The following is a 13,844-nucleotide window of genomic DNA, read 5'->3' on the forward strand; positions in this document are numbered from 1 at the left end:
AAGAGGAAAACAGATCTGGGAGCAAGCATGGAGAAGGTGAAGTTGGGTAAAATATTGGGATGAGGGTGCAGAATATAATAGATGTGAGTCATTCACCTATGGTTTCTTAAATTCTTCTGTATCACTTTGCTGTCTATTGTTGAGCCTAAGCAAAAATAAATTTAAATCAGAGTGGGAAATTATTGATGCAGCCTGTAGTTGAGAGTTCTGAGAAAATATCTAATCCAACCCTTTCCACTTGTGTATTCATTTGCTCCTTCTTTCCTTTATCCATTCACCAAACATTTTCTAAAGTTTTAAATTTATTTTCATATGTCTGAAAGGCAAAAAGACAGCCATTCAAAGAGACATCTTCTATCCACCAGTTCGCAACCCAAATGCCAGAAGAGCCAAGGCGAGGCCAGGTTGATGCCAGGAGCTGGGAATTTCATTTTGGCCTCTCATTTGGGTGGCAGGATTCAGCTACGTAAGCCATCGCCAGTTGTTTGGCAGGGCTGTGCATCAGCAGGAAACTGGAGCTTGGAGCTGAGCTGGGGCTTGATTCCAAGCGATGTGGGCATTCTAAGAGGCAGCTAATCTCCTGTGCCAAATGATGCTAATCATAAGACGTTTCTAGATGCTCGTGGCACTTAAAGCAGTATGACACAACTATCAGCAAGATATAGTCACTACTCTGAAAGTGTTCAAAGCGTAATATAGAAATGAAGTGATTGGTTTGTGTCCAGTGTATCATGGGGACACAAAAGGGAAGAAGACAACTTTGGCCAAAGTAAGCTAAAAACAAACAACAACAACAACAACAAAATTTCACAGCCCCACCACTACTGATAAACAAGATGAGGTGTGGAGAATGAACTAAAATTGCCTAAGGCCTGTGTGAGAGGCAGAATTCAATATGATGTTGCCATGAGCATAAAAGTCTTTGGGGTCACACTTCAGTGTATTACTGACACAGCTGTCTGGCTTCACTAAATACCAAAGGAAACAGGAGCCATCTATATAAAGAGGTGCAGGGAAACAGAATTCCATTTTCCAGGGGTGCAAGGCAGGCATAGAATATTCAAGCGTGTGACTGGAAAGATTCAGAACTCACTCCACTTTCCCCTCTCCCCGGGCTTATTTGGCTTAACCAGAGCTACTGAAGGCCTGGCCTTTGGGGTTTCAGGAGCTGCTTTCCAATTCAGTTGTCATCAAGGCTGCTTGGAGTTGGTAGTGGGATGTATGTCAAGTTCTTCAGTTTACTTGTGTGCTGTCGTCTCTCAGAGCAAATGAGAGTCGGCTCTCTGCTGGGGCAGCGTCCTCACCAGGGAGGAGTTTGATTACAACAAAAGAGAATTGGCCTTTCACGCCCAATTAAACTCAGCCTCAGTCTCCAGTCAGGCTACCTTCCTCAAATACTGGAGGTATTTACATGATCACCTTCAATGGGGCTTCTTTAAAAATGTTTATTTTTTTTCAAAGGAAGGTTTACATAGAGAAGGTGAGAGAGATTGAGAGAGAGAGAGAAAAAGCCTTCCATCCACTGGTTCACTCCTCAAATAGCCACAACAGCCAGAGTTGAGCTGATCCAAAGCTAGGAGCTAGGAGTTTCTTCAGAGTCTCCTGCATGGGTACAGGGTCCCAAGGACTTAGGCAGTCCTTCATTGCTTTCCCAGGTTGTAAGCAATGAACTGGATTGCAAATGGAGCAGCCAAGACACTGTCAGAACCCATACAGGGGTCCAGCACTGCAGGTAGAGGATTAGCTTGCTGTACCACTGCACCAGCCACATTTAATAAACTCTTTTTAAAAATTTTTTACTTTTATGGTACAATATCATAGGCTGTGGGATTTCCCCTACCACTCCCTATATTCCCTACCCCCCAACTTATTTCCCCCCATATTATTATAATGGTATAGTACTTCATAAGCAGTCATAAGTCCATCAGTCTGCTATTTAAGTGTGTCCTGACATTGCTGGTACAGACAATGGCAGACAGCCCAGCATCCTATTGTCAAGATATATCCAACAGTTTCACTGGGAGTCCATCTTAGATTTGGAAGTAGAGATGCATACTGCATTGTACCTTCACAATTGCATATGATAGTCTCTATTGGGCAGTTCTATAGAATTTGATTTGATTTGAGCATGAAATAACAGATTTAATCTGATAGTTTATTTTTACTTTTATTTGCCAAGTGTAAGGAACTATTATCTCACCATTTTCCTTGATCATTTTAAGTGTGTTTGTGAGATAGGTCCATTTTCCTCTTAGAGGCAAGATCTGTATGTCGGGAGTAGGTTGATAGAGGGTTTATCAAAAAATATGTCGTAAAGTGGCAATGCTAGAGGCAATGATTCTGGTTGTCAAACATTTTAGGGAATTATATTACATGTAGAAAATAAATGTAAGAACAAAATATGCAAAATGCTGTATCACAAAAGTGTTGTCTTTCTTCTTTTGTTTTTCAAACTGTCATTTCCTTGGGAATGTTGGCTGTGCAAACTGAAATGAAGATTATAAATCTACTTATTGCCCATGACTGGTTAGCTCAGTTGGTTAGAGCATGGTGCTAATAATATTTATTTTGAGCGTTTTCCTTCAGATTTTATTTCTTTGGTAAATAATTTTATAGCACTTCCGTTATACTTACACTGCTATAAAACTTTAAAAAGTTCTAAACTCAAATCTTTCTAAGTACACTTTGAGTTACATACTATTACTGTTTCTGGCTTACAGATATCAAGTGTTTTTTAAAAAAATGTAAACTTATAAAGATAAGAAATTATGTGTTTATTTCTCATGATTATTATTTTTATAAAGATTTATTTTATTTTTTTTTTTATCTTCCACCTGTTGATTCACTCCCTAAGCAGCCTCAACAGCCAGAGCAGTGCCAATCTGAAGCCAGGAACCTGTAGTCTCCTCCGGGTCTCCCACACGAGTGCAGGGTCCCAAATTCTGCAGCCGTCCTTGACTGCTTTCCTAGGCCACAAGCAGGGAGCTGGATGGGAAGCAGGATCACCAGGATTAGAACCAGCACCCAATCGGGATCCCGGCATGTGCAAGGTGAGAACTTTAGCCACTAGAGTACTGCTCTGGGCCCTCCCATGTTTATTTAAACCAGACAGACCCATATTTTCCTTCCAATGAAAATGCTTGTGGCAGATTACTAAGTTCCATTTTGTGAGGAAGTCAAAGTTGGTATGCCCTTGAACCTGAGTCATCTTCAGCTCCATTCTTCCCTCCATCACGAACAAGCACTGGAGGAATACAGTAATGATCATGTCATTATTAAACTACATCTCGGGAGTGAAGTGGATGTAGGGTTCCTAGACCATGGCACATCTAATTCTGAGTGTTATTTTATGGCTCCATGTTATCCTTCTCAAGAGTTCTGCTGTCCTTTGGACTAATTTTAGAAGTGTGAAAGAGGAAGACTGATGGATCCATTTGCTCAGGCAGACAGAACATAGATGCGCAGTGCCAGGTTCATGCCATAAGTGGTGAACACACCTGGGTAGAACCTTGCAACACTTCTGATAATCCCAGCCGAGCCTCCCTTGAGAAGAGAAAGCAATTACTTGTAGTGGTTTTCAGATGTAAACAAACGTTCATCGGGGACTGACTTATAATCAGCCGAGTCATTTCATTTATGGTCTGTATCCATTTGAAATGAAGGGCTCTGATCAGAAAAAAGGAGCACATTCATTTACTGCCACGGCAAGTGTTTTTAGAACTGACGTCCATTTCTTTCCCTTTAGAGTTCTGACTGTGCAGTGTATTTAAGGCACGGAAGGCTCTTTAGAAATTGACTCTGTCTTAGAAATAGCTGTCTCTTTTTGTACTCATCTACAGTATATCCGGGTGCATTTGGTCATTTTTCACTACTTTTATTTCTTATGACTCAGTGCCATATGCCTGGGAAAGAATAACACAGAAAATGCAGTGTTGGTGTTGTGGCGTAGTGAGTAAAAACTGCTGCCTCTGACGTCGGCATCTCACATAAACACTATTTCGAGACCGGACTTTGCCAGTTCCGATACAGCCCCCTGCTTAGGGTGTGGGAAAAGCAGTGGAAGGTGGCCCAAGTGTTGGGCCACTACATCCGTGTGGAAGACCCACATGAATCTGTAGCCTGGCCCAGCCCCAGCTGTTTTGGGCATTTGAGTGTGAATCAGGAAGACCCTTCTCTTCTTCCCACCACCCAGCTCTCTGTAACTCGGCATTTTAGTAAGCAATTTTTTAAAAATCAGCTTTATGGGAACTTTGGTGATATTATATTATTCCTTCATTTTTCAATCTGTCTTTACTTCTTTTTCTCATTAACCACGTTTTAGCAAATGCTTTAAAATAGCTATCTATCTATCTATCTATATATAGAGAGTTAAATCTCAGGCAAATTGTTCAAGCTTTGTACAGAATGAACTAAAAACCAGGATATCCTCTCTTTTAGTTACTGGTTAGTCAGAAATCAAGACTGTGAGACTGGAGGGACAGACGTGGAAAACATAGAGTGTGTATGATCAGCAGATTCCAGCCCCTGTGACCTGTCACACGCCTGTCCTCCTCACAGCTTTGTGAAAAGTGCTGTGGGCAGGATTTCAACCAAAAACATAGGGGAACCACCAGGTGCTTCAGAGGGTGGAAAGGAGCAAATGAACTCCTTCTGAAGAGACATGAATTATTTGTTTAGCAGACAAGGTAATATGGAAGATATAATTCAAATCATTAGGGAAGAGGTCCATGAATCGGAATCAAGAGTGGACAGGGGCCAATGTTTTGATTCAACTGGCTAATCCTTCACCCCCCAGGTGCTGGCATCAACATAAGTACCGGTTCATGTCACTGCTGCTGCACTTCCCATCCAGCTCCCTGCTTGTGGCCTGGGAAAGCAGCGGAAAATGGCCAAGTCCTCAGGATACTGCACACCTGTGGGGGACCCAGAAGAAGCTCCTAGCTCCTGGCTGGGGAATTGCTCAGTTCTGGCTGCTACGGTCATTTGGGGAGCGAACCAGTGGATGGAAGATCTTTCTTTCTGTTTCTCCTTTTCTCTGTAAATCTGATTTTCCAATAAAAATAAATCGATCTTTTTAAAGAACATAAAAAAGTAGACAGGACAATTTTTCCAGGGATCTGGGAACTTGAATGTGTCCTTAAAAAGAAGATTTGGGTTCCATGGAGGATGTAGAAGTTGTGTGAGGATTGAAAGATTCAAGTTTGTTCTATTTCTCATACTAGCTCCCTGATCTTGGACAAGTATGTTTATTTTATAGATATTTACATAACACCTCAATTGTGGCAAACTCTATGCTATGTGTTTTTGCAAATATTAACTCCTTTAAGCTTTATAATAATTTTGTAAATCTGACTGTTATCATACTCATTTTTATCGAAGAGGAATATGCGGAAGTCAGAGGTTTAATAAGTTGCTTTAGACCTCTCAGTTAATAAGTGATTGAGACAGAGGTCAAGCCTAGGCAACTTGGGTCCAAGTCTACACACTTAGTTTCTATGCTATGCCACAAACTGCTGGGCTTTTCTGATTGTATGTCTTTCAGTTATAAAATCATTAGAGACAATAATTTCTCTGGGTCTTATTGTGAGGAAATTATGTGATGAGTTCAGGCACACACACACAAGGCTCCTAATAAATGTTTCCTCTTAAAACTTTCCCTGTCTTGGAAACTCATTTTTATTTCAATTCTTAGAATCAATCTTGCTTAGTTGTTTCCTTGAAAATACGCTGCCTCTCTGCTTAGAATATCTACTCTTGCTTCCCCAGTGCCCATTTGTGTATTCCAGCTCTTTGGTGCTTTCTTAGTTCTTATTGTGTTACCTTACCAAATGCAACAGGCTAACCCCTTCTAGTGGGTGACTGCAACAGACCTAGCTGTGCACATGACAGAATATTCCTGAAACAATGCAAGACATGCTGATATCATGTCTGATCTAGGCATTTTTCACTCAGTACGCATTTCTTAAATGCCTGGTGAGTATGTGCCTGGCTCTGTGCTGAGTGATGTATGGTCCACAAAACATAGGGAAAAGGGAAAACTAATACAGGTGTAGGGAGAAGGGAAGACATTAGGAATGTAGGTACCCGTCGAAGGGACCATGAAGAAGGTGACTTTACTGAGCTATTTACTCCCTAGAAACCTTCCGGCTGCATCCAGATTTCTTTACCTCTTCCATAGCTCCCCGTGCCACTTAACATTGCTCATTTACTGGCTTCAGGGCCCAACTCCCCAAAACTAAAGTAATCTGCTGAAAGTAATCTCTGGCAAAGTGTCCATCTAGCTAACAGGTTAATGTTACTCTTTCTGGATAATTTGTTCATTTCAAGAGGGGTTGTGGGAGATATTAAGGCTTGATAGCAGGAAAATTTCAGTTCTCATTGCAGCCTGAAGAGGAAAAGAGAGTGGTCGCATAACCCAGCTTTCAGGATAAGCCTGTGTCTGGTTTCACAATCATTTGCCATCTTCACAGTGCCCAAACCTCTTTGCTGTCATGTGGCTTTTGTCATACTCCTTTCTGTTTACAGTTAGGAGAAAATGCATGTTCCTCCCTCTTTCCTGTTTGGAATTCTTCTTCCCTGGACCCAGGAAGAAGATTCTCCTGATCTTAAGAGCAGCTTGAGAAATGGACTATTTGGACCTGGACAAGAAAAAATAGAGGGTGGGCAACACTCCTGATCTTTCTAGCACTATTTTGAGCTCTTTTGTATATGTTGTCTCACTTAACTTTCACTCCAGACTCCACCAACTGGAGATTGTGCTTATTTCAAGATTCAAACAAAGAGCAGAGGCACAGAGAGGCAAAGTGACTTGCTCAAGGTCACAGTGACGCTAAAGAAATTCAAGTAGCACTAAACTAAACCAATATCTAGACTTTAAGTCCCCTTTGCACTGCATAACCTACACAATCTCAGAAGGTAGACTGGAAACAGTCCTTGGCTCATAAAGACTCACATATGTTCTGATATCACACCCAGGATATGGCAGCCATGCCCCATGTTGGACAGGACAGTCAGGCCACTGACCTGACACTCTGATGGTGCTCAAGGAGCGCAAGGACCTCTGGGGTTGATAGCAGCTTCTTTCCTTCCATGCTGTACGTGGTTGACAAGAAACTGTTGTTAGAGCCCTCCCTCTTCTCTTCGATCCCACCTTAATAGATGGACGGATGTGAGGGCCTCAGACCCCATGTACAATGCCACAGTTTGATAAGAACCATTGTCATGTGATGGATTCTATATTTAAAAAAATGAATGGAAGATTGACCAGGTGAATGTTACAGTAGTCATGCAGTCTCTTCTTCAGCCTAAGGATATGGTATGCCTCCAAATCGATGATCTGTTCTACTTCCTTTCAGGGCTAGAGTGCTTATTGTGGACCAGGCACCTTTAGGTGCCTCCAGAACCTTGTCATAATCAACCCTATCATATATGTGAAAAAAGAAGCCACTAGCATTGTATTCACTTTATCTCTGAATACAAGACAGAAATACTATCAAGATATTATCAAATACTATCAAGACAGAAAGTAAGTAGCCTGTCAAAGTCACGACACAACCAGTGTGTAACATTTAGCTCCTTGCCTCTTGTCAGTATTCCTGCATCACCATTCAGTTTCATTTCGGATTCCATGACTAAGTGTACTCACTCAGACTGCTATGGCATTGACAGTATCATGATTGCAAAACACAATGAGATTCTAATTATTATATGATCATGCTGCATGAGGGCCAGAACATATTTTTAAAAGCATGGTAAAAAGCAGATATTTGAAAACTCAAAAATTGGAGTAAAAAGTAAATATAAATCTATCCTATTTATCTTCATGGTTCATCTGGTGATGATAAATCTAATGGAATTATGATGTGGAATATTTTCCACTTGACATATTTTCAAGCCTGATGGAGATTTTGATTTAGCCTTGTCCGTGCATAAATGATTAAAAGACAATTCAATTTGGGCATACTATATAAAAATAATTTAAAAGTGATTAATTCTGCTGATTGACTTTTAACATGAATAAAAACAATGTTTTCAACAGATGAAACAAATAAAATATATTCTGTGTCCATATTATAAACACTTTAAGAACAGAGGCACAAAAAGAGCTAAGATGGATAAAAGAGAAAAATGGAAGAGTAAAGGGGATAATGGAAAGGAAAAAATATAGTTGAGATAAGGAGAAATGAAGCAAGAGACAAAGGGTCAGAGAGATATTCAAGGAAAGTAAAAGAATAGATATTGACATACGTAAGGAAAAAGGGAAAGAAATGCCAAAAGGTGAGAGAGACAAAGTTCATTTCAAATAGAGATCTTCTCATATTGAATTACTCTAATTTAGGCTATTTATTTGACAAATTGTCAAAATAATATGATAAATAAAATAATATCCCTATGTTGATTTAACAATCTAAGTATAAACGTTTGTGCTCTGGTGATTATTATTCGTATGAATAGGTATTGATGTAAAATGGAAAGTACAAGTTTGCATTGAAGCATTTTAACACTTTTATTTCCTTTATACTTTTCTAGATTTTTTTTACAATGTCCAACTCATTTTATTGTATTACAATATCACAAATAAATTAAGCCTTCCCCCTTTGTTGGGTATTTAAGTCATTTTAAGGTATTTTTTAATATTTAAACTAAGTTTTCTTTTTATTGTGAATTATTGTCCTGGAAAAATTTTCAGGATTGGAATTTCCAGTTCAAAGACTATGAACGTTTTTAGGATTCTTTCTTTTTAAAACGTTCAGTTGTTTGAAAGGCAGGAAAACAGAGAGAAGCTCAAGCCATGTTTCTTAAGTGAGTGACAGGGATCCAAGTATTTGAACCATCACCTGCTGCCCCCTGCCCCACCTCCAGGGTGCATGTTAGTAGGCAGCTAGAATCTGAAGAAGAGTCAAGAATGGACCGAAAGCACTCTAATGGGATGCAGGTGCACCAAGCAGTTGGTTCATCAATGTGCTAAGTGCTCACTCCATTTTTGGAAGTTAACTGGGTTCACAATGTTATCAGCGATTTTTTATTTCTTCTAGAGCCTGTATATTGGATTTTGCAAATTTTTATTTTTAGCAGTTTAATCCCTAACAAATGATGCCTCCTAGTTTGAACTATACACTTATTTTTATTTGAAAGCAAGAAAGAGAGAGATGGGGAAGGGGCTCTTCCTTTTTTGGTCTACACTGCAAGTACTTGCAGGGTTGGGTCTGGCTAAAGCCAGGATAGTGGAACTCCAGTTTGGTTGCTGACGTGAATGGCACTGTCGCAAGCATCAGCACTGTTGCCTCCCAGAGTTGACATTAACAGGAAGCTAGCTTGGAAGCCAGGTTAGGACTTGGACTCTGGTGCTCCCATATGAGATGCAGGCATCCCAAAGACCAGCTTGACCATTGTGTAGCTATGCCTAGCCCATCATATCAATCATTTCTCTCTTTTTTCTGTAAAGAAAAATCTGTTTTTACTTTTGTCTTCTTCAATAATTAGTTATGATTTATTTTCATATCTTCTCAGCAAAACAAGAATTTCTCAGAAACACTAAACTTACCAAAGATGAAGAATCCTTTTGATTTTGTTCAGGTTTTTGCTGGAAATGGCATATCTTTTCTAACATGAGGGTACTTCAAAAGGTTAATGGAAGAATGGAATTGCGAGTCAGGTAGGCTTATTTGGGTGCAAAACAATTGAAATCCATGCATACTGCAAAGGTATTCTCAGAACGTTCCCGAAAAATACATTGGAAAAACTATACAGATTCCATGTACTTGCATCACAACAAACTTATCTTTCATTTTTCTTTTTTACAGACATCTTGAGGTATCCAGGATATGTACTATCTACTAGTTAAAAGCATGGACCTTGTCATCAGAAAAAACTGATGTGAAATTACTGTTCTGCTACTTAATAGCTTTGCTCTTTTGTTGTTTTGGTTAAGCCTCATTTTTCCCTTTTTCACATGGGAGCATAATAATACTAACCTTATAAGGATTGCAATGAATATTAAACGAGCTGACGCATGAAAATACTGAGTACAGTGCCTCGATGTGGAGCACTTTCACATTAAATGGTTACTATTGTAATGAGCGAATTTCCACATCAGAGTGGGCCTTGGGTTTTCTTTTTCTGTTATTCTTACAATTTTATGTCATCTTTTTCTCTATACAATGCTTAGCACATTTCCCTCTGAGTGTAAATTTAAGAAGTATACCATAATTTTCAACAATCAGGACAATTTGTACAATACACTCTTCAAAGTCTTGGGGGGAAAATCACCTTGTAAATCCAGTTGCCCTTGGTTGTTTTGGAATGTGTAATTGTAATATTTGCTCTGTTTTTTCTATGTTTATCAGAACATGTGTAGATAATTCTGACAGTTTTGTCCAAGTGAAAAAAAAGTCTGAACTTAAGGGATTTCTTTTCAATCTGAGATTTGTTGATCAATTCATTAACTATGCTTGCAGTTGTTATGGTATTCAATTACAGTCAATCATCACTTACCCATGGGGCATGTTTTGTGAAATTTAATGGCAGGCAGTTTCAGAGTGTACTGACATAAACTAAGACAGCTATATTGTCGCTCATCAATGTAATCTTAGGGGTCCACCATCCCGTACGGATTGTTACGGCCCAAAATATTCACACATGGTGCATGACGATAGTTATGGATTGCCTGGTCCTTTTTCTGTGCAAGACATATTGTCTGCAGCATTTTCCAAAGGGCCTACCTTGGAAGCCCACATTTATTTGATTGTCGAAACCTTTTTAACAACCAGATTCTGCGCGTCGCCCCCCCCCATCCCTACCCCCATTTCTTTAGTCAGAACCTTTGTGTGAACCCAACTTCGAATTCCCAACCCTGAATAGAAAAGCTTTTCAGGAATGAATGAATAATCAGCGTCTGTAGCCCTTGAGCCACCCTTCAATGGCCAGAGGCTTCTGTATGGAATGACCACAAGTGCTGCCGTGGGGCTGCAGCCTGGGAGCGGTGGCTAACACACAGCAGTAGTCAATGGCACTATTGTTGACAGTACCAAGCTAATTCCACAGGTTCAAACCAGTACAGAAATTCTTCACCTTTTGTGTGTGGTACGGACCTCCCCATATGTCTGACAATCCACACGATCTTTTAAAAAAACTAAAACAAAATGAATTATTTTGCATAATAGAGCACTAAAATGCTAATATGGATAGGCTACATTGAAGAATCAAAAACCTCACAACCATGGCACGCTGACTTATTAGAAAGTAACTTTTTGCCTACCTGGCATCTTTCACAACACAGCAGCATTTATTCAGTGGTGGATGACAATAAACCTTTCGTTTTAAACAACAACCTAACTTTCAGATTTTTTCCTGCATCACTATTAATTGTATTTATTGGAAGTACATCAAGAGGCTGCTACATGCCTCACCAAGCCCTCAGTCTTATGTTTTTACATGACTATGTCCATCACAATCATTAAGATGTGGTTGGCACACAAATATTGTGCTCTCCAGGTGTGTTTAAATGTTTACTTACTTGCCTCCATTTGACTGGCTGGAGAAGAGGGAAGAGACTGAAATTTTAAATTCAAATGTTGCAAGCCGCTGACCTTTGGAGATCCATCAGCATAGTGGTTCTGAAATGATCCCAAAATGCCATGGGAGAACAGGTGTAAGTATTCTGAGACTATAATGTACATACATTAATGTAAGAACCCATCTAGTGTATCAGTCAGTCCACAACCCTATTTTTCCTGGGTCGTGCCCCCAATCATGCCTAAAGGGAAGAACAGGAGAGAAAATGTTGCCTAGTTCTAACCACTCTAGTAAAGTGGAAAGTAATTCCAAGGTGAGTCCACCCCAGAGAGCAAATAGGCCCTTTTAAAATGCTGAGAGGAGGGAACAGTAATTTCCTACCACCTTTGAAAACACTCCCTGGTGGCTTGGTGGCATGGAAATTTGCGTAGCTTCATTTGGGGAGGTCATGCCACCCCAGATAAAAGGAAGATAGTTTGTCAGGCTAGCGTGTTACCTATAAGGCTGCTCTTCTCTTCAGGGTAGGAAAGAGAATCATACAGTTCCATTTGTAATTTTCACCGATCAGAAATTTCAAATAAGGGACAATGTCAAAACTGTAGAACCTGCAAGTAGAACTATAAATGTCTTACGGACATGATCAGTTATTTCAAGAACCCAATACAATTGAGCCACTTTGTGTGGTATAGGGGAAATGTGAAATCTGCCACAGGAGCTGGGGTTCCCAATGGTGGATAGAGAGGTGAGAGAGCTGGTGTTGACCCAAGTTATGTTGGGTATAAAGACTCCTTTGTTGACTCACTGTGATAACAGTTCCTCATTTGTTAGATCATTGGGTATAAAGTTATATACTCCAGCCTTGCCCTTCTCTCCTGCCTACCGTAGTAGGCAACACCTCCTACTGTTAGCAGCAGCAGTTCCTGGTCTGCCACAGGCACTTCCTATCTGTCAGACAAATTTGACTTCTACAGTAGTGCTGGTACTTTGGTATGTTCGAAGGCAGGTGGGGAGAAGCAGACAGGAATTGGGGTCTCCCCCCCACACACACCCCTTTTTTAAACTGCTATCTGACTTGTGCTAACATTTGGCCTAAAACTGCCGAGAATGTCACATACTGTCCCTGAGCATTGTCCTCATGACTTGCATATGATCTGCCAAGCGCCATTGGAGATTTTTGGAATTATTTGAGGGGCCATTACCATCCTGCTCCCATTGTCTTGCATCTAACAGAGACTGATTTCCTGCCTCAAGTTAGCTTTGGATCAGTCTGGCAAAATTAAAAAGTATGATTAGTCAGAGACTTCACTCCACTCCTCAACCTCTAACCAGTCCTTAAGTATCCCCTACATTGCTTTTGTACTTTCTGTCAAGCATGCAGAACTCTGGCCTATAGCAAAGGTGTTGACTGCAAGAAAGCAGCCAGGCATTGCTATGAGCTTGTCACTGAGGATCCTGCATGCATCATCAACGGCAATTGTCCTCATAAAATTAATAAAAAGCTCACGTGTATTACTGCGGGGTTCCAATTAAAGGCCAGCTGGGCTCTTCTTATTACACTTGCATTACACTGAAACTTGTAATTTAGTTGTCCAGATGCACACTTTTTAATCAAAATATACGTTGTCTTCATTCACCCCCCCCCCCCCCCGTTTCCTAACTATCTGGAGCCTTACCTCGGGCTCCTCCTACCCTGCACACTCCTTCCTTCGAAGGAGGGGAACTATTTGCCCTGATCGACATTTCCCTCTCTGAAGTTCTTAGAGGAACAGAAAGAACCGGGGCATTTACACACGGGACAGGAGCCAGGGAGGCAGCCGGTGAGTATTTATCCTGGTGAGCCGATGTGTCCATTGACCTAGGTGGCTTTGGGAATTACCTATTTCGTCTCGCCCATCCCTCAACCACACTCTGCATTTCTCCTTGGGGCTTGAGTTCCTGAAGTTCTCGAAACTTTGCTGCAGCCCCCTTCCCCCTCAGGGATGTGTGCGCGTTCCATTTGTTTTCGCTTTTGGAAAACCTGAGCATGATGAGTTGTGCCCCCCCACCCAATCCCATCCTGCCCCCTTCCCTTCCGAATGAGACGACAAAGGGCTTGTGCGGCGGGGGCTGGGCCGCCGGATTTGGGAGGGGGGGGAAGCGCCACACCCCCTGAGAATAAAGCCCGCGCTGCGCTCTCCGAGAACCACGCACGAATGAACGAATCACACAAAGAATATTATTTCGCGACGAAACAGCGCCCTACAGGAAGAAAGTGCCCGCACGGGGAGCGCGATCAGGAGCGCGACTTTTTGGCGCTCTTTGGCAGCAGCGAGAGGGAGGCTGAGGACAGA

General features: G+C 41.0%; 1 pseudogene; it reads right to left on the reverse strand.

Annotated features, from left to right (window-relative positions):
• Positions 1-13,539, reverse strand: part of LOC121169466 — a 69,226-nt pseudogene extending 55,687 nt beyond the window's left edge.
• Between the last annotated feature and the right edge of the window lie 305 nt (positions 13,540-13,844).

Source organism: Ochotona curzoniae, unplaced genomic scaffold (genome assembly GCF_017591425.1).
Source record: "Ochotona curzoniae isolate NIBS_2020 unplaced genomic scaffold, NIBS_Ocur_1.0 scaffold_1852, whole genome shotgun sequence".
Lineage (NCBI taxonomy): Eukaryota > Metazoa > Chordata > Mammalia > Lagomorpha > Ochotonidae > Ochotona > Ochotona curzoniae.